The sequence below is a fragment of the Dipteris shenzhenensis genome, chromosome 17 (genome assembly GCF_047967505.1).
Source record: "Dipteris shenzhenensis isolate YYH24624 ecotype China chromosome 17, Dip_SZ_1.0, whole genome shotgun sequence".
In the NCBI taxonomy this organism is placed as follows: Eukaryota; Viridiplantae; Streptophyta; class Polypodiopsida; order Gleicheniales; family Dipteridaceae; genus Dipteris; species Dipteris shenzhenensis.
Genome location: NC_141612.1, coordinates 11,769,482 through 11,790,932, shown reverse-complemented (window position 1 = coordinate 11,790,932; position 21,451 = coordinate 11,769,482).

Here is a 21,451-nt window from a genome sequence, read left to right as displayed (position 1 = left end):
GTTGCTGGTGCTCTTCTTTCCGGGCGAGCTTGAGTGCCAACAGCTGAGATCTGGCATCGTCACACTGCTGTTGCACCACCGCGACGTGTTCTTTCAGCTGCAAAAAGTGCCTGTCGTCCAAGGATTCCCCGTCCGCTGGCTCCGGAAAAGCTGCCACAAAAGCGGCTGCTGCGTCTGCTTGGGGTCGTGGCTTTATTGCGATCTCGGGTCGTTTGCCTCTGGCCTTCGCTCTTCGGAGGGCTTCTTCCAGTTCGGCGATCCGTTTGAGATAGCCTTCGGCAGAATCCACCGGTCCCGCCGCTGTCTGCTTCCCGAGAGTATTTGCCGATGTAGAACTTCCACCCTCCGGTTGTGCCGCAGTTTCCGTCACCGGTAGTGGTGGTAAAAAGGCTGTTCCTGTGCCCCCTCCCGCCGGATCATCCTCATCCCTCCGGGCCAACCGTCGGTCGAGAGGCCTGCAAGCCCGCTCCAGCTCGACTCGCAATTGATGTTGATGATCAAGAAAAATACCCTGCATCTCTGCGACGAAGGCTTCCGATAAATCCAACAAAAGTGCCTCGTCCAGCATGCGTGTAGAGCTAGAGGGTTGCCGGTACGCCATCACTTCCGCTTCCAACAACTGCACCCTGGCGGTCGCAGTTGTAGCCTTCTCCGTCAATTGTTCCGTCAGCCGCAGGTGTTCTTGAGTTTGGGCGACAATCGCCGTCCTTGCTTCCTCCATATCCTGCTGTCGCCGTGCATCCACCTGTTGGAGTCGGACCAACTGCTCCTGCAGCTGTTGATTGCGTTCGAGCAGCCTGGCATTTTCCTGGCGCAACCTCGCCTCATTCTCCTCCAGCTGCCCCTTCTGAAAACATTGGAGCAAGCGCTCCGCCAACCGTCGTGCCGTGACCAGATCATAGGTCTCCACCGGCGGAGATAGCTGCAGCTCACCACTCCCCCTTGGGACTACACGGGCTTCCTCCTGACCTGCCTGTCTCCCCGAACTGTCCTCCCGAGTGTGGACTGAGCTTTCCCCTTGCAAGGCCTCCGCAATAAACTTGTAGCATATCTTCGTCGAAGCATCCAGCTTCTTCATGTTGTACTCCCCCTTGCAACCTGCGCCGAGAGCTGCCTCCATGGCACTGCTGGTAAGCTTCGTGACTTTGCATGGACCATCCACCGGCAAGTGCAAACGGGCCGCTACCAGCTCCTTGCACAAGGTGAAAGTCTTGCCATACACCACGACCTTGCGCCCGCGTGCAAGCTGCGCCAAGATATCTTGCGCCAATGGATGAACTGGTGTCGTAGCCCATGGCAAACCCGCGAACTCCACCAGACGAGCTCGTGTCAGCCAAGACTGCACAGCCTCATCCCCAACAGGTAACGGATTGATCAGATGGAAGACCACCATAGCGGCGAGAAGCTGGGATGCGAGAGAGAAGAGTTCTGGAAAACAAAGAGTTGGAAATAAGCCCCCTTGTGCTTCCAAAGTGCCTTTTGGATGCCCTGGTGAACTCCTTGTTTGCATGCAACGATCAAGTGTCCCATCATCTTGATAAAAGCCGCACTTCGAAGATTCAGTAGATTGCATGGCAGCGTCCGCGCTCCGCAACACGAAGCTTTGCTCCCACCGTTTCTCGGAATAAAGTGAGTGATACCACACGTGCGTACTAATAGCCCCCATCATCGGTTTCTCCACCGAAATGGCTATAAATGCAGTTGAAATGATCATCACAGGTGGTTTCTCCGGAAATGGGTAAGGTGGCATGGGCCCTGTATATGGTCGGAGACGAAATCCATTTACCGGCTTCTGCAACAGCTCCCCCTGTAGTGTTCCTAATCGGAACGTGCCATCACCATAACGGTCCACCACCCAATACGGACCTCCCCACCGTAACTTCAGCTTACCCGGATGCGGACCCATCCGAGTGTTAAACAATATCACGGCATCCCTCCGTTTGAAGGTCTTCTTCTTTGAATGACGGTCCACCCAGACCTTCCGTCTGTCCTGGACTACCTGTGCAAGATACGCACTGTAGAACCGCTCCTCACCCAGCCGATCCAGCTGTTCAATCCTCCGGTCTACGGACTCGTCCCAGCCCAATTTCTCTGCCGCTGCAATCCGCAGACTCGGTACTAGGAATTCCATGGGGACCACTGCTTCAACTCCGTAAACCAACTTGAATGGCGTGAACCCCGTCGCAACCTTATAGGAAGTCCGGAACACCCATAATGCGGAGTAAAGTTTTTCATCCCAATCTGTCCGATTTTCATTGACCAGCTTTTTCAGAATGACTAGCAACACCTTATTCGAGGACTCCGCCTGTCCGTTTGCCTGAGGGTAATACACTGTGGACTTCTTATGAATGATTAGGTGCCGGGTAACCAGTTCCCGTAACACCGCATTAAGGAAATGCCCACCTTGATCCGTGACAAGCTCAACCGGACATCCGTACCGTGTCATAATGGCTTCATAAAGGAATCTGGCCACAGCCTTTGCCGAATTATCCTTCAGTGCTCTGGCCTCCACCCATTTGGTACAGTAATCCGTCGCCACCAGGTATACCGGTTACCGGTCCTCCTCGCCGGCGGCGAAAACGGACCTACAAAGTCCAGCCCCCACTTCATGAACGGTTCGAGGGCCAGTATGGGATTATGCGGCATCCGGTCCCGACCTGATGGCTGGCCCAACCTCTGGCACACATCGCATCTTTTGACGAACCTATGCGCATCCCCCATTAATGTTGGCCACCACAGACCTCCTTGGAGTACCTTCCGTCCGGTTACTTCTCCTGCGAAGTGTCCACCGCTGATTCCTTGGTGAGCCTCTTCCAGGATGACCTCCTGCTCATGTGGGTACACACACCGTCGCAACACACCATCTAGCCCCTGCTTATACAATTGGTCAGCGATGATCCGGAAGTCTCTGCTCTTGAGCGCGAGCCGTTTCCGCTGGTCTCGCGACATTCCGTCGCGCATCTGGCCCGTGTCGACAAAGTGAAACATGTCGTCGTACCACGTCTTTGGAGCTGCCGGGACCACCGCCTCCAGTTCGAACAGCTGGGCATCCGGAAAATCGTCTTCCACACCCATCGGGTCTTCGCCAGATTCCAACCGCGAAAGGTAATCCGCTACGGCATGTGTACTTCCTGGTCGATGGACCACCGTGAAGTCGAACTCCTGTAAAAGCAGCATCCACCGGGCCAACTTTCCAGTGAGCTCGGGCTTGTGTACCAAATACAACAAGGCGGAATGATCCACATGAAACGTGAACCGATTCCCCAACAGGTAGTGACGAAACTTTGTTACGGAATAAATCATCCCCAATGCTTCCCGCTCCGTCGTAGAGTAATTCCGTTCGGCTTTTGACAACCTGCGACTTGCATAATACACCGGTCGGAACCACTTGCTTGTCGCTTCCTGCATGAGGACACTACCAATAGCCACGTCCGAGGCATCCACGAAGACATGAAACATCTTCGTCCAATCTGGCGGCTGAACCACCGGTGCTGTCGCCAACATCAGTTTGAGCCGTCGAAAAGCTAAGTCACAAGCAGGAGACCAGACTACCGGTACTTTGTTGAGTTGGTCATACAGTGGTGTCGCCACATCCGCCAGATACCGCAGCATTCGGCTGTGCCATTTAACCTGCCCTAGGAATCTCCCGAGCTGCTTACCGTTGCCAGGAACCTTTGCCTGCCGGATCGCTTCGACCTTCGCCGGATCTACCGCAATGCCTTCCGCCGAGACAATGCAACCTAGCAGCATACCGCTGCCCACGGCGAATGCACATTTCATAGGGTTCAGACACAACCGTGCCTCCCTACACCGGGTTAAGCATTTCTTCAGATGCTCAAGGTGCTGCTCGCGACTCCCAAAAACATTGAAATCGTCCAGAAATACCTGCATAAAGATTAGTAAATAATCATGAAATATCTCTTGGACCATGCGTTGAAATGTTGCCGGAGCATTCTTTAGCCCAAATGCCATCACCAGGAAAACAAATGCTCCCCACTCCGTGATGAAGGCTGTTTTCTCTCGATCTTCTGGTGCCATCTGCACCTGGTTATACCCACTGAAGCCATCCAGAAAAGAATACATCTCGTGACCTGCCACTGTATCCAGCATAGTATCATTAAACGGCAATGGAAACGGATCCGTGATTGTCGCCGCGTTAAGCTTTCTATAGTCAACACAGACCCGCAACTTCAAATTCTTTTTCGGAACAATCACGATTGGCGAAAGCCACGTTGCACGGTCAACCGGACAGATAAACCCGACCTTTAGCAACCTGTCCAGCTCCTCCTTCACCCTCTGGGCATAGTTCGGATTCATTCTATACCGTTGTTGCCGAACCGGTATCGCATCCTTCTGCAGATTGATCCTGTGCTGATAGAATTTGGGATCGATACCGAGCAAATCTGTGTAGTCCCAGGCGAACACGTCTTTGAAGGATTTCAGCAATATCTCCAATTTTCCCCGAAATCCTTTATCGAGCTTCGCACTGACACGGACGTTCTTTGGCTCCTCCTCCGTCCCGAGGTTAAGATCCAGCAGCTCATCTTCTTTGACCCTCCGCGAGCAACGGAGTTCCTGCTCGAAAACTCTTTCCGCCTCCGCCACTCCCGCTTCGTCCGGCATGTCTCCTGTGCCTTCCGGTAGACTCCCTTCGACTGGTTCTTTCGTGGAACTGGATGACTCCTGCGTAGCCGAGGGAATGTGATGCTGATATTGCTTTAAAACGGCAACCACATCGACCTCGAACAAGCTTACTAGCTCCGTATTCCTACTAAAGTAGTCATCCTCCTCTTCGACCCCCATTCCGTCCATCATATGGATACCTTCCGCCATCGTCGGTCGGAATGGTGTCCTCAGCCCTTGTTTGGTATGTACTGAGAGCTTCAGCTTCTTTTTTCCTTTCCGAATGGTGATGCGGTCGGATTGCCAGTCTTGTTTCACACGGGCCTGCCGCAACCACGGTCTTCCGAGCAATAACGGGTATGACCCGCTAATATCCTCCATCCGGAGAATCACCGCAGCGATTTCGAACTTCACGCCGCAAACCTCCATTTTCAATCCACGGAGCAATCCTAACGGCTGCACTCTCCGTTGGTCTGCCATCCGAACGGCGAAGGGTGCGGATTCCCATTTTGTGATACCCAATGGCACCAGCATTTGTTCGGACAGGATGTTGACCCCAGACCCTCCGTCCAGCAACACCCCTCCCACACGGCTGTTCTCCAGTGTTACGAAAATTACCGGGACCGCTTCGTCAAAAACAGGAGGATGTTCTTCCGCTTCAGGCTTTGCAGATCCGTCTGACGACACTTCCATTGTTACCGCTTCCATCTCCGACTCCATCGCCCTGACTGGTTCCGTCAATTGTTTGATGAGAGAACTCCGGAAATTGGGTACCAATGCTAACAATTGCTCCATTGTCATGTGTATTTGCTGTTTCCGCAAATCCTGCCATAAATCATATGGTTCAACACCCTCCTCGCCGGTCACCAGGCTGTCCTTCTGACTGGTAGGTAGACAAGTTGCTTCTGGCTGGTCTCCTTGCAGGCGCCTTGCCTCCTTCGCACCATTCTCCGTCACCGAGACTGCTTTTTCCGTGCTAGGCCTAGGTAACACCGTTGGGGTTTTCTGGACCCATTCACCGACCGTCGACCGCACCTTTTGTTGTGCCTGCCAATCCAACGCCGGAGGTCGCCCCTTCTCTTGCGGGGCCTTGTAGTCCCGCACCTTTTCCTGGGATCGTGTGACCACGAGCACATCTCCGCTCGCACTTCCTCCCACTTTACCTTCAACAGGGACACCCGCCGGTACTTCCGGTACTTCTTCGGACTGCGGACTAGGCTCCTTGCTATCCTGTTGCGGACTGTCATCATCGCATTCGATAATCAGAACCGCATTCACTGCTGGTGCGGACTTGCCTTCTCCGGATCCCCGGGTTGCTTCCCTTTCCGCCTTGTGGCGCTTGAATAATTCGCAATCTACCTTTCGATGTCCGGGTTGATTGCAATAAAAACATAGGAACGTCCGTTCCCCTGCTGGTTCATCTGCACCTGTTCCAGCCGTTCTCGGCCGCCAAGGTCTTTTCGCCGGTGCGGCTGGTACCGCGGCTGGTGCCGCAACTACCGCCGCCACCGCTGGTGTCGGGGCTATTCGTGCGTTATAGCGGCAGATCTCCGTGGTATGCGTCGCTGTTTGGCAAATCGCACACCACCGCTCATTCAAACCGCATTCCTCTGCTAAGTGTCCTGCATTCCGGCACCGATTACACCAAGTATCCTTGCGAACTTTTGAAGAGGACCCTATTCCACTATCCCGGCTTTTGGCTCCGGCAACAGATCCTTCCGGAAATGACTTCCCTGCCGCTTTTCCAGCCTTCCGCCTCATGGAACGTTTGTCCTCCTCCTCATCCGACTGATCCGACTCCTCCTCATTATCGGTATCGGAGTCTCCCTCAGCCTCCTCATACTTCACCTTTCCTTTCCTTCCCTTGGAAGTAAACAGAACTTGTTCCGCCCTCACCGCTGCCTGGACGACTTCTTCCAATGAAAGAGCTTCCAGATCCAACGATGCCAGGGACCTTTTCAATCCTTTATTCAGCCCCTCCATGAAGTAAGCATTTTGGATGGGGACTGCCGGGGTAGTTGCTGCATCGAGGCGGCGGATCAATGACCGAAACCTGGCCGCATACGCCTCCACTTCTTGGTTCTTCTGTTCCAGTTTCCCCAGTTTGGCCAGGACATGAACACGGGTCTTGTCCTCCCGAAACCGGAGCAAAAAAGCATCCCGCAGTAGATCAAACGTGGCGAAATGGGTAGCTCCATATTGCGCGATCCATACTGCCGCCTGCTTCTGCAGTGTCGGGATGAAAGTCGCCATCTTCATAAGATCTGTCGCCTGCACTGGTGGAGCCGTATTTACCATCCATGCCATCTCAAATGACAGTATATGTGCATCCGCATCCTCCTTATCCCGTCCCGAAAACTTGGGGTACTTCACCGTCATCCTGGATACCAGTGGTGGAAGAGCCGCGCTACTTACCGCCGGAACTCCACCCCCGCCTCCGCCTCCACCGCCTCCACCTCCCCTACCGGGATCTGGTGACGGACCTGGGGCTCCGCTTCCTGCAGGCACACCACCCTCCCGTCTCCTGGGACTCGGTGGTGGGGAATTCCGCAACGGTGACGCTTCGTCTTCCGGAGGAGTACCTGTTAAATCGAACGGGCTACTGCGTCCGGAGGATTCGCCTTCCTCCTGAACACCGGAAACGACTGGACCTTCCTCTCCTGGGATCAGCGGAGGTGTGTCAGAGCGACTACTACTCTCACTATCCGTGAAGAAGCCGAAGAGAAGATCACGTTGAGCCACATATCTGTCATGCCGTTCCTCGCGGGTTGTACGTGCCGATACTGGAGTTGCAGGCTCCCGAGGCCGTTCCGGAGAGCGCGATGTTCCCCCTGGCTCACTCCCAGCGTCATTCATGCGCTAGTCTACGCACCGAGGAATCAGAGTATTACAGATGGGGAGCATCCAACCTCTCCGGGGTATCCACCGCGACAAACATGGAAATCTTCCGTGGTCGCCAAAGTGTTAGCCCTCTCTACTCTGAAGACTAACTCGAAACGCACTACTGCGACAGATTTACATGCGTAATCGTACTTCAGAACTGCGTATGAAAATACATAGAGTAGAACAGTGATCGACGGAATCATTCATGATAAAACAATAAGGTAGATGCAATAGAATCTCTGTATTACATTTCTCCGAGCAATACAACACTGTACTCTCTGATACATAGCACTGATCCTTGCTCCGATCCTCATCAATGAGCCTCAATTGATCCCCAATGATCGCTCCCTTCTCTCTTATCTAACCGGCACACATAACGCCTTCACGGTTGCCATGACGGTTGCCGTGACGGTTGCCGTGCCTATTCAGTTCTCCGCCTAGTCCTAGAACTTCCATCTTTTCATTTCCCACTATAAACTAGAGACAACGTATGAATGATAATAATCTAAGGACTAATGATCTAAGGACTCCCCCCCTAGTTCCTCTTTGCTGTTGCTGCTTTTGCCCCTAACAGGAGCTTATGCAGATGGATGTCAAGACAGCTTTCTTGCATGGGGTTTTGCATGAGAAAATTTACATGGTGTAGCTGGAAGGCTTTGAAGAAAAGGGCAAAGAGCATTTAGTTTGCAAGTTGAAGAAGAGTCTCTATGGACTAAAGCAAGCACCTAGAGAATGGTATCACAAGTTTGATGCTTTTATTTGGTCCCAAGGTTTTAGAAGGAGTGAAATTGATCACTGCCTCTACACTAAAAGGGCTAAGGATAATAGCCTGATAATCTTGGCACTATATGTGGATGATATGCTATTGGCTAGCAAGAATGCTTATGAGCTAGATGCATTAAAGGCCAAGTTGCATGAGGCCTTTGATATGAAGGATTTGGGACTTGTAGGTCATATTCTTGGTATGCGCATCACGCATGATCAGAGTAGGAAACTCCTTTGGCTTTCACAAAAAGAGTATGTTACAAAAGTATTGCAGCGTTTCAATATGGAGGGGGGGAAGGCAGTGAGTATTCCATTGCCTCCATATGTGAAACTGAGTCATAAAAATAGTACCAAATCAGATGAGGAAAGGGCCATGATGGCCAAGGTTCCTTGGGCATCAGCAGTTGGCTCCAGGAAAGAGGCATTGGGAGGTAGTTAAGTGCATCATGAGATATATGAAGGGTACCAAGGAGATGTGCATCTGCTTTGGTAGAAGAGACATGCGTGTACTTGGCTACACAGATTCAGACTATGCAGGGCAAGTGGATAGTAGGAGATCCACTTCTAGTTATGTGTTCACCTTTGCAGGTGGTGCAGTGTCGTGGATGTCTCGCACATAGAAGTGCATTGCTTTGTCTACCACAGAGGCTGAGTATGTTGCAGCCACAGAGGGTTGCAAGGAGGCTATATGGCTTGATCGGCTAGTGGGAGATTTGGGGATTCATACAGGTGTATTGACATTGCATAGTGATTCCATGAGTGCTATATTCAGCTAGCATGGAATCCGGTCTTTCATGCAAAGACCAAACACATTGAGGTCAGGTACCATTTCATTAGGGAGGCACTTGAGGACAAGTGCATAGAGCTTGTCAAGGTTCATACAGATGATAACTCTGCAGATATGCTGACGAAGAGTCTACCTAGTCAGCGGTTTGAGTATTGTCGTGTATTGATGGGCATTGGATAGTATGCTCACTAATTATTCTCCCTTAAAGGCACATTGTCCTTTAAGTGGGAGGTTGTGGGAGTTAAAGGTCACTGTGCCTTTACCCCGGTTATGTACAATACTCAAACACATATATAAATGAATGAAAAAGAAGATTAGGGTGTTCTGCACCCACCAAAACTTGTGTGGCTCTCTGTTTCTCTCTCTCCCTCTTCCGTTCTTGCTTCTATTGAGAGCACTCTCATCAACCTCCTCACGTATCTTGTGACCTTCTTCTTGTCATCATCTTGTATAACTTCCCCAACGTTGTTCACTTTGTAGGATAGGTCCTTGTGCAAAACAAAGTTCAAAGGATGCATGGTGGATGGAGTAGTAGGGCTAGAGTGAGGGGTGGAGCAAGCACTTAAGGAGTGAGGAGTAGGGGAGCGCATTGTGTTCAACTCTTCTTGAACCAACATCCAAGAGCAAGATGAGGTCTCGAGTGACCTGTCTAGCCATGAGGAGGAGGACAGTATGAGTGATAGTAATGCAAAGAAATAGACCTCCTCTTTCTTTAACATATGCATGAGAATGTAGAGACAAATCTTGTTTATGAATACACTTTTGGAGAAAAAATTTGCATATGAATACTATTTTGGAGACAACTTTGTTATGAATTCTCTTTTTGGATACATATGGTAATGTATTTTATGGAGATATATGATAATATATGATAAAGTCTTTTTATGGAGATCAATGTTGTTATCAATACAAATTTTGTTTGTCAATACGAATTTTTCATAGTTTTAGTAAATTGAACTTGAGTTTTAAGTAGTAAATTGTCTTTTAAGTAAAGTGTAAGTATTTACTTTCGTACCCACTCTTGTGTTTGCATTTGTTTTCTTGTTTGTGTCTGTGTTTGTCCAATCCCCCCAAATTAGGCGTCATCACATTGCACGTCCGGAGAGCACTTACCCCATGATCATGGGACCCCTCGTAGGAGGAGACATCATGGTCTCTTCTCTCCAAAGGACTTTGATTCCACTCAACCGACTCCTTAGGGGACTACCCCCCTAGGTGGACTCCCTAGGGGCCAACTCCTCAAGGGACTACCCCTCGAGGAACTTCTTTATTATCTACCAATGGCTTCGTCTAGAGTCCTGATGAGTTCATCACAACCATGAGCCACATAGAGGCAGTGAGATTCTTCTCTCTCCTATCTCAAAGGACCTCCACTGTTCCCTCTCCTACACCCCTCCGGGGTAGATCAGGGACAACAACTGCTTTACCTACTTGTCTCGACAGTCATCCCATGTTGCCCCTTCCGAGGGATCATCACCTAGGCATCAGCATCGTAGGTCCAGAAAGAGTAGTAAGGGTCGAGGCTGCTGTGGTGGCATGGTAGATGTAGATGAGCCTACACACTCCCACCATGCTCTAAGTCCCCCCTTGTTCATGAGACGTAGTACCAGTCTGGTTTCTCGCCCTCCCCACTCACAGGCTGCATCACCCCATATATCACTCCCCTACTCCTCACTCATAAGTGCTCACTCCACCCCAGATATCACGTCTTTCACTGTCTCCTCCTTGTTAATTTTTGGTTCAAAGTGGTTTCTCCAAAGCTTGTGGTGGAGATCCTGTAGGTTGGTTCTTGTGGCCCTTAAGAAATGCTGCTCCCTTGATGATTAGTCTCAAACCCACCCTTGCACGTGCACTTTGACATTAAACTTTATCCAATCTTGATCATGCAAAATTTTCTCTGCTACATGGGATAGCAGAGTATCCATGTGCCAAATGGTGGCAACATGGGAAAGAGGGTTTGGGTTTAGGGAAGACTGTACGGAAGGAGGGTAGTTCATTTATAATATGCTGGAAAAAAACAACCAAATATGGGCATATAAAACAAATACAGAAAAGAAAAAAAGAGAAAGAGTAAAAGAGAGGAGAGAAATTAAAAGGAGAGAGAAAAAGAGCAAATGGAAAGAAATTAAGAGAGGAGGGAAAGGGAGGAAGAGAGAGGAGTGAAAATAAGAGAGGAAAAGAGAGAAAGAGAGGAAAAGAGAGGGGAAAAAGAGGAGAGAAGGAAAAGAAAAAAAGAGAAAGAGGAAAAGAGAGGAAGGAAAAAGAGCAAATGGAAAAGAGAAAACAGGAGAGGAGAAAAGAGAGAAAGAGAGGAGGGAACGAGAGGGAAAAAGAGAGAAAGAGAGGAAAAGAGAGGGGAGAAAGAGGGAAACAAGAGGAGAAAAAGAGGAAATATAGAAGAGGAAAAGAGAGGAGGGAAAGAGATGGGAAAAGAAAAAAACAGAAAGAGGAAAAGAGAGGATAGAAATTAAGAGGGAAAGGGAGGAAGAGAGACGAGTGAAAATAAGAGAGCAAAAGAGAGGAGGGAAGGAGAGGAAAGAGATGAGAGAAAAGAGAGGAGAGAAAAGAGAGGAGAGAAAGAAGAAACGAGAGGAAAATAGAGGAGAGAAGGAAAGGAGAGGAGAGTAGGAAAAGAAAGGAGAGAGCATTAGGGGAGAAATGGGGTCTCAAAAGGGCCTCCAATTAGTATTTCCTAATTTCAAGGGATTAGAGATGGATTTGAGGTGTACCAATGAGATTGCTTCTTTGTGTGGGACACTGGTATGTTGTGTTGTACAAAAGAACATATTAAGCATTTATGGTTGGGGAGACCTCTCACCCATGATTTGAATCCATGGTCCTCACTCCTAGCCATTGATCTGATCTCCAATCCAAGAGCACTCCCAGCCATTAAATCAATGGGTAGATCCAAGGGAGGGGATGAGGGGAAAGTGTGCTTCAATCTAGTCCATGGATCAAGGGGCAGATCCAAGGGAGGAGATGAGAGTAAAATGCGCTCCAATCTGGGCCATAAATCAAGGTGTGGAGCCAAGGGAGGGGATGAGTGCAAAATGCACTCCAATCTAGGCCATAGATCTAGGTTAGATCCAAGGGAGGAGGTGAGAGCAAATAGCACTTCAATCTAGGCCCTTGATATCAGATCTTCATCTCCACCATCCAAAATGCGCCTTCATCCTAGCCCTCCAAACATGTGCCTCAATCTTGGCCATTGATCTTGGATCTAGATAAAGGGTGCACATGAAAAGGTGCCTTTTCCCTCTTAATGAGTCCTCCACAAAGTCAAACCTTGCCCTCCCCTTGTTAGATCTTGCCACTTGGAGCCCACCAAAGCCATCCTAGGCCTTTGATCCATCCACCACCCATCTCCATTCAAAGGCCAACGTTGATCAATTTCAAACCATGTCTGTTGAGTAAATGCTAAGGGACCCTTAGTCCATGGGTTACCATAGTGCTTCAATTGTAATTAACTTAATCCATTTCTTAATCAATTCCTTATGAGGCCCTTGTAAGACCCCAATTCTCCCCTAATGAAAAGAAAGAAGAGTAGGGGAGAGAAGAGTATGAAAAGAGAGGGAGAAAGAAGCTTGGAAAAGAGACCAAAGAGTAGGAGAAAAAAGTGTAGGCAAAGAGAGGAGGGAAAGAGAGGAACAGAGGAGGGAAAGAGAGAAAAAAAGAAAGAATGAGAAGAAACGAGAGGAGAAAAAGAGGGAAAAGAGAAGAGGAAAAGAAAGGAGGGAAAAGAGAGGAGGGAAAGAGAAGAGGGAAAAGAGAGGAGAAAAAAGACGAGGGAAAAGAGAGGAGGGAAAGAGAGGAAAAGAGAGGGGAGAAAGAGGGAAAAGAGAGGGGAGAAAGAGGAGGGAAAGAGAGGGAAAGAGGGAAGAGAGAGGGGAGAAAAAAGCAGGGAGGAAGAGACCGGAGAGTAGGAGAAAGAAGAGTAGGCAAAGAGAGGAAGAGAGGAGGGAAAGATGGAAAAAAAGAGAGAAAGAGAGAAAAAGAGAGGGGAAAAAGAGGAAAAAGAGAAGAGGAAAAGAGAGGAGGGAAAGAGATAGGAAAAGAGAGGAGGGAAAAGAGAGGAAAAGAGAGGAGGGAAAAGAGAGGAGGGAAAGAGAGGAAAATACAGAAAGAGGGAAAAGAGAGAAGGAGAGGAGAGAAGGAAAAGAGAGGAGAAAAGAGAGAAGGGAAAGAGAGGAAAAGGGAGGGGAGAAAGAGGGAAAAGAGAGGAGAGAAGGAAAAGAGAGGAGCAAAAAGAGAGGAGGGAAAGAGAGGAAAAGAGAGAAAGAGGGAAAAGAGAGAAAGAGAGGAGAGAAGGAAAAGAGAAGAGAAAAAGAGACGAGGGAAAAGAGAGGAGGGAAGTAGAGGAAAAGAGAGGGGAGAAAGAGGGAAAAGAGGGGAGAAAAAAGGGAAAAGGGAGGGAAAAAAGAGGGAAAAGAGAAGAGGAAAAGAGAGGAGGTAAAGAGATAGGAAAATAAAAAAAGAGAAAGAGGAAAAGAGAGGAGAGAAATTAAGAGAGGAAAGAAAAAGAGCAGATGGAAAAGAAAGAAGAGGAGAGGAGAAAAGAGAGAAAGAGAGGAGGGAAAGAGAGAAGAAAAGAGAGGAAAAAAGGAGGGAAAGAGAGGAAAAAAGAGAGAGAGAGGAAAAGAGGGGGGAGAAAGACGGAAATGAGAGCGAAAAAAGAGAGAAAAGAGGAGGAAAAGAGAGAAGGGAAAGAGATAGGACAAGAAAAAAAGAGAAAGAGTAAAAGAGAGGAGAGAAAAAGAGCAGATGGAAAAGAAAGAAGAGAAGAGGAGAAAAGAGAGAAAGAGAGGAGGGAAAGAGAGGAAAAAAAGAGAGAAAGAGAGGAAAAGTTCCTATGCCCATCACTGCAGCTAGTGCTTAGCTACATGCCAATGTATGCACGAAAAGAAAAATAGGAAAGAAAGGAGAGAAAGAGAGAAAAAGAGAGGGGGAAAAGAGAGAAGAGTTCCTACACCCATAACTGCAACTAGTGCTTAAGATGCTAGCTGTAGGACAATGTATGCACAAAAAGAAAAATAGGAAAGAGAGGAAGCACATTCTTACCTGGAAAGTACGTGTCCTAGCACCGGCTGATCCCGCTCGAAAGAAGGGGTGTTTCGTGTTTATTGCCCTATAAAAGAGAGAAAACATAACATTTTAAGAAAACTAATTAGTGAAAGGAGGAGTTTGGAGAAACAACATTCCAAAGGAGTGGATTGAGGAGACAAAGAGAAGCCTACAAACAAGGAGAAAGCACGAAAACAATAGGTAGAGATTTCATACTCTTCTCTTTCATGATTGTTTTTCATGTATTGTTTCTTCCTTGAGAGAAAGAAAAGGAAAGGAGGAGAGAAACTTTAGAGAAAGGAAGGGAAAGTAGCAGAAGAGAAAGTAGAGGAGAGGTAGAAAGAAAGACAAAGAAACCAAAAAAACTGGAAATAGAAGTGGAAGAGAGCCTTGAGGTGGAGAGGGAGTAGCAACAAGTCTTGTAGGTACAGAGGGAGAATGTAGGAGAGGATGGAGAGGTGGGAGGGGGAGGGAAGAGGAGGGAGGAGTGAGGAGGCAATGGTTGCGGGTGATTGCGAGCTTAAAGCAAAAGCAAGGGAGGAGAACACACAAAAAATCAAATGGCATCGTGGGGACAAAGTGCACGAGTTTTTGGTCCCCAGATGCCATCGGTATTAAGGTTGGTATATAAAAGCAGAGTGTTGGTATGGGAGTCTATATATACCAATGCCCATACCGACAAAACAAGGGGTTTGGTTTAGGGTTTTTGGGGGGCTTGGGAGATTTTGGAGGTGAGTGGGTGTTTGAAGGGATTTAAGGGGGAGTTAGGCCTAGTGATGTTTGGGGTTTAGAGGGGATTAAGGGTTTGGGGGGGGGGGTTCAAGGAATTTGGGTGGGTTTAAGGGGTTTAGAGGTGGGGGTGAGGGGGTTTGAGAGAATTTGGGAGATTCGGGTGTTTGATTGACTGGGGGGGATGATTTTGGATGTGTTCACGAGGAGAGGATGAGTAGTAATAGCTCGTTAGATAGGGGCCACCTCTCGGGAGTTTGGAGTGGCTTCATGAGAGATTGCCTTGTCCTTGCATGCATTGTAGGCAAAGGGTTTTTCATCAATGCTGTATTGTCATGCGCCACTTGCAGATGTATGAAGAGGCACCACAGAAGAGGATATTGGTCATCATGCTAGCACATTATTGGCAAACCAATGATATTTGAATGATTAATGTTTATATTGCATGCGTGTTGCACATACTAACCTTGAATCATTATATAGGATGAGGAGAGCAGTGAGGGAGCACATGTACCACCACCACAGTTTGAGCAAGATGATCTTGAGGATGATCCTCTAGAGGAGGACGAGGGCATGGCAGACATGATGGATTCTATTTTTAAAGGCACCATGGGAGATGGGGGTGAGATGTCTAAGAATGAGAATGTGATGCAAGATTTGGCATCAACACTCTTGTGTGAGGATGAAAAAACTACAACTTGCTTGATCTTAGTATCTTGTTTCCAATTATTTTAATTAATTAGTATCTCATTCACAAGGTTTCTTGGATTTGCAAATTGCAGTAGGTTGCTCCAGAAGGTGTTGCGTGTCCCAAATACCATGCCGAATTCCAGAGACGAAGCAAAGAAGATGTTGACGATGGTTGGGATGGATTATTACACCATCCACACTTGTCCTAATGATTGTATTTTGTTTCATCATGAGCATGGTGATATGGTTAATTGCTTGGAGTGTGAAGCACAGTGTTATAGACACGAATTGTTAGGGGAGACGATCCCAGTGAAGGTCTTGAGAAATGTTTCCATCAGTTTTGCAAGTCCATTGCAAAACTGATGAGGTGGCATGCTACACACTGGTCCACTGATGACACTTTGAGGATCCCTGTAGATTGTGCTACTTGGAAGTACATAGACAACATGTGGTCGGGCAAGGGAGTCACACAATTTACATCTTGGGCTCATAATGGATGGCATGAACCCTTTTGGGTAATGCTCTACATCTTGGTCAACATGGCCCATAGTCTTGGTGAACTAAAATATCCCGCCATGGCTGACAATAAAGAAGGGACACCTCATGCTTGCCCTACTTGTGTCGGGGAAGTAGAAGGCAAAAAATATGGATGTGTACATGGCACCCTTGATTGAGGAGTGCAGACCCTATGGAGGGGCATACGTGTCTTTGATATTTCTAGAGCCTCGAGGCAGGCCGCATACATTTTCATCAAGAGAATTTTGATGTGGAGCATGCATGATGACTATCTAGGATATGGGGAGTGTGTAGGTATGTGCTTTTGCATGCCTATTGATACCTTTATACTTTATTGTGGTGTGATCTATGCATGTCTAATGACCTATTTGTGCATCCATTTATGTAGGACTTAAAACACAGGGGTACTATGCTAGTCCTATTTGTGGCCCTAGTGTGAATGCGTGACACTCCAAACATATGAGGAAGATGGATTATGAAGGTCATGCTCAATATCTTCCACTTGATCATCTTGCATGTGAAGGTGAACTTGATCCACCACTAGTCTATAGGAAGGCAAGTGATTGGATCCAAGATTGGAGAGCTAATAGCGAGGAGCCTCCTCCTGGTATGGACCGGCTATCTATCTTTCATGAGCTTCTATATTGGGGCAATTTACAAATTAATCACCTCTTGGATCCCATGCATATCTTCAAGAATGTGGGGGCTTCTGGTTGGGCACACTTGGTTGGTGACAAAGACACAAGGGGAGTGCAAGAAGACTTACATGAGATGGGTAGGATGCCTCACTTGTGGCCCCAAGAGCATGGGCATAGGACTCAAGAGTGTGGTTTTTCAACTCAGGAGGGTGGTTCAAGAATCCAAGAGCGTCCTCCTAGAATTGTTCTCCCGAAGGCACCATGGATCCTTTCCAAGGTAGTGGAGGAAAGGGTCAAGGTGGATATTGCATCTTTTTGGACACCCACATGACACATGGATTGCCTGAGGGGAGCATTCACAAAGGACAATAAGCTTAGTGGACTCAAGTCCCATGATTGGCACAAGGTCTTACAAGTATTCTACATGTTAGCTTGAAAGAAGAGTAGAACTAATATTGTGATGCTTTCACGTAACTTATATGATTGTGACACATTGTTATAACTCCTTTGTTGCTTGGGTAGTTTATCCTCCCAGTTACATAGAGAGGATGCTTATTGGAAGATGTTAGAAAAGCTATCTACAAGATCAATGGCATTGTCATGTATGCTTACTATTATATCACCTTCATTATATTTCATACAATTTTAAATGATTGGTGGAAAATATTAAATCTTACGGGTGCATGTGGAATAGGTGGATTTATCAAAAAGAGATATCTGTATCGATCATCGAGAGGGCTAAGGTGGACTCCATTGAAGCTGTGTGCTTGCTTGAGAAGCACTTTCCCTCAAGCATTATGATGACTCAGGTGCACTTGCTTGTATACGCAGTTGATGAGGTTGCCATTGTAGGAACAGCAGTTCATAGTCATTGGATGTTCATCCTTGAATGGTTTATGAAAACTTCGAAGGGATTTGTAAGGCAAAGAGCTAGACCCAAAGCAAGCATGGTGGAGGGATGGCTTGTGCAAGAGTCATTACTATACATCACAGAGTTTCTTGCATCCATGGATCTCGATATGCCACATGCTTGGAACATCAAGAATAATGATCATGTCATTGCAGAGGTTCCCCAAGGTAAAGGTGTTGAAAGAAAGATGAGCAAAGAGCAAAGAAATTCAATAAGTTTTGTATTCTCAATAGTCCCGAGATGCAAAGATGGGTGGAGAGATATGAAGAGGCCAAAGCAAAAAGAATAAATAAGAGGACGAGATTTAGAGTCATCCATAGGCGGAGGGTGCCATATATCCAACGGAACTTGCTCTTCTCCCTAGACACATGTCTCATGATTGGCTACAGGAAGCTCTTTGCGTGAAGCCAAAGATGATGGAGAGAACATAACTGATCGAGAGTTGGAACTTGCAATTGGATGTATGCTACATGTAAGTTTTTAACCTTTCCACTTATTTTGGGTATTTATGATCACAATCGCTACAAAACTCATCCTCATTGTTTTAATCATGTTCTTTTGTAGTACAAAAAGTAAAGTGCATTGGGTCACATGGATGGCATTTTCATGTGGAACGCATTGATTCAAGGAGAGTCACATATGATTGTGGAGTCATGGCTAACTTTATATTCGATAGCCGAGCAAGTGCTTCTGATAGCAATCTTCTCTCCTCGTAGTTAGGTTATTGTGGGACCACACGTGACATCTATGAAGTTGATTTTAGATGGCTTAGTATTTTCATTCTTGATGAGAACTATCTACAATGGTCCCAATGCTAGAGTCAAGAGAGACAATAGTGGTTTCTTTGCCATTGACTCCACCAAACCTTGCACCAATGAAAGTGATACTTTTGTTCTTCTAGAGCATTGTGAATAGGTACATACTAATGAATTGATTAAAAGATAATATCTTCATTTTCAAATAAATGCTGATAGATGTTCATATATATTATATTTTAATACTTAAGCATAAATGAATATAATTACTAGCACCTAATTTGTATCTTCAACATAGGTGGTAAGGATGTGCATCATTGATGACGAAGACTATGCTTTCTAAAAGCAAATGCTGCTCTAGCAGCCAAGAAACTAGAATAATGTAGACTTGTATTGCCAAAAATACCCTGTAGGGTTGAGGTAGAGTGTTGTTTGTCAGTTTTTGATGTCACCATTTCAGTTTGCTTGTTCCTATTTGATTAGCTATGAACATTTTGAGTAGGATGTCTTTGATAGTTCCACTTTATTTTGTGGAAGCATTTGGACATATCCTCTCAGTTCAATTTTGCATCGACTTTGGAACAAGGCTCTTTGTTTTTTGGGCACTTGTCAGTTTGTTGATAGCAAGATTTTCTCATAGCTGATCACCATCCTCAGTTTGACAGGGGTGTTGGAAGCAAACTTCAGTTTGGCTAGTCTAGAGTGTCTAGTTAGGTCTGAAGGGGGGTTGGTAGAAGTACTGCCATGTGGCAAGCTTGCATGAAATGCATGGAAGAAGGAATTGGCACCGGCAGTCTTTGCTGTGATATGGACGCGATTGTTGGTAGAATTCTCTCATTTGATTTTCTCAGAAAGATCGAGCTATTGATGGCGACATCAACTTACCTCTCTATATGTAGTTCATGGCTCAGTTGTGAGTCGATATGCTGCCTATTCAAGATGTAGTCTCTTTCTTGCTATCTATTATCTTGGTCTCCTTCTCTCTATATTTCCATTCCGTGTTATTGCATGCAATTGTAGTGATTAGTTCTAACATAAATATATTTCATATCTTGCATTTTATTGGATATGGTAGATGACCCAATATGGATAAAAGATATTTCTTGTCAATGTTTGGCTATTTTTGGCAGTTAATATAGATTTTTCAAAAAAATTGAATGCCTTGATTGTCTAGCTTTTTGTCCCAAATCCAAATTAGATTGTAATTTTCTAACAATCACCTTAAAAAAACACTATTTCTTTAACACTTCTAGCACTCATTTCATGTGATTTGTGCATTGAATGGCCTCTAGAAATTGCAATCTATGCCGCATACCCAATATGAATGCAAATGGACTAGCACATCAAGACGAACAAAAAAATTAATTGCATGCAACCATGCTTTAGGAATAATATTTTGTGATCATATTAGGGAATGAAGGTGGCCTTTGCTAGATGATTGAGTGATGCCAATAGTACATCTCAGCTCATAGTAAATGTTAGGAAGTTAGGAAGAGTAGATGCAAGAACTCATCTCATTAACAAAGATATCAATAGTAGAGGAATGAGTGATTACTAGAAATTGAAGCTCAAGTTAGTATACTCTACATTATGAACAATAGAAGAAACCCAAGCCAAGGAGGGAATTGAGTATATTGAGTAGTTCACCATATGTGATAGCAAACAAAGAGAGGGAGAAGAGAAAGACCAAAGTAGTGAGAAGAGGGAGAAGAGAAAGACTCAACATGAATGCAAACGGACTAGCACATCAAGATGAACAAAAAACTCAAGTGCATGCAACCCTAGTTTAGGAATAATCTTTTGTGATCGTATTAGGGAATGACGTAGTCTAATTGTTGATGTAATAGACGTGGAACTCTCCTCATTTTTCTCTTCATCACTTAGATTTATTCTATCAAAATATGCATGTCCTTATTCTTCCATGACCTTTCTCTCCTCTTACTTCTCATTGACTCTTGAGTCTTTGTATATATTTGGAGTCGTTATACCCCCTGTTCACTCCCCTCTAGGATCTTCTCTTCACTCCCCTCTAGAATCTCCTCTTTGAGCTACTCACAAGACTTGTCAATGTGGTTGAAACATGTCTTTCCTATCTACACACACTTGACCCCCCTCCTCCCACAACACGCACACATACACACACACACGCATGCACGCATGCACACACACATGCACGCACGCACACACACACGCGCATGCACACGCACGTGCACACACACATGCACGCACTCACTCATGCATAGCCCCTTGGGGACCCTTGTATGTCTTGGGGTTATCAATACTTTGAGGACTATCCCTATGCCGTTTAGGGACTCATACCACAATTTCCTTAGGGACTCTTTTGATTTTCACTAACATTAAAGAGTTCTCATCATTAGAGGTGTCTCTTCAACCTGGCTTGGTCCAAAACCTTCCATAGTGGACAATGCCCTTAGTCTCTCATCTTGAAGCTCTCATTTTCTAGATCTTATCTCCTATGTCATTGTTGAGGGGGTCACACCTCAGTTTATAATATAAATACCTATATTGATAATACATTTAGTCCCCATGAGAGGACAAGTTGAATCTCGGCACAATTTTTTTGCTTCCTCTTTCTTTCACTATAATACTGCTTTAAGGTGATTGGCATCCACAATAATTTAGATTTGGTTAGCATTTACAAGATTACACATGTAAAAAATCGATAATACATACCCAATAGTGTATCCATTATTGTTTCACTAGTACATCACCCGCACGTTGCTATGGCAGCCTTGTAGAAATTTAATTTAATTACAGGCTATCATGCCAAAAGCTGTGGCCAGCTCTACTGCTACGTCTGCCTACCTAGGGTTACAACAAGCAATTGCTAGTGCTTCTCCAGTGCTTGTACTATGCGGTATGAGAATAGTTGGGGTGTTCGATGGAGATGCTGACCAAACCTCTGAGATAGCATGATGATTTCATTCAGACTGCTGTTGGCAAATTCTGGTTTCTTGTCTACATCCAATGCAGTGTTAACTCATTCCATGCTCTGATCTTTGTTACTATTAATGCCTTCCTGCATGGGTTGATCCAAAGTTGCGATGAAATTTGGGCTGGGTGGAGAAGGATT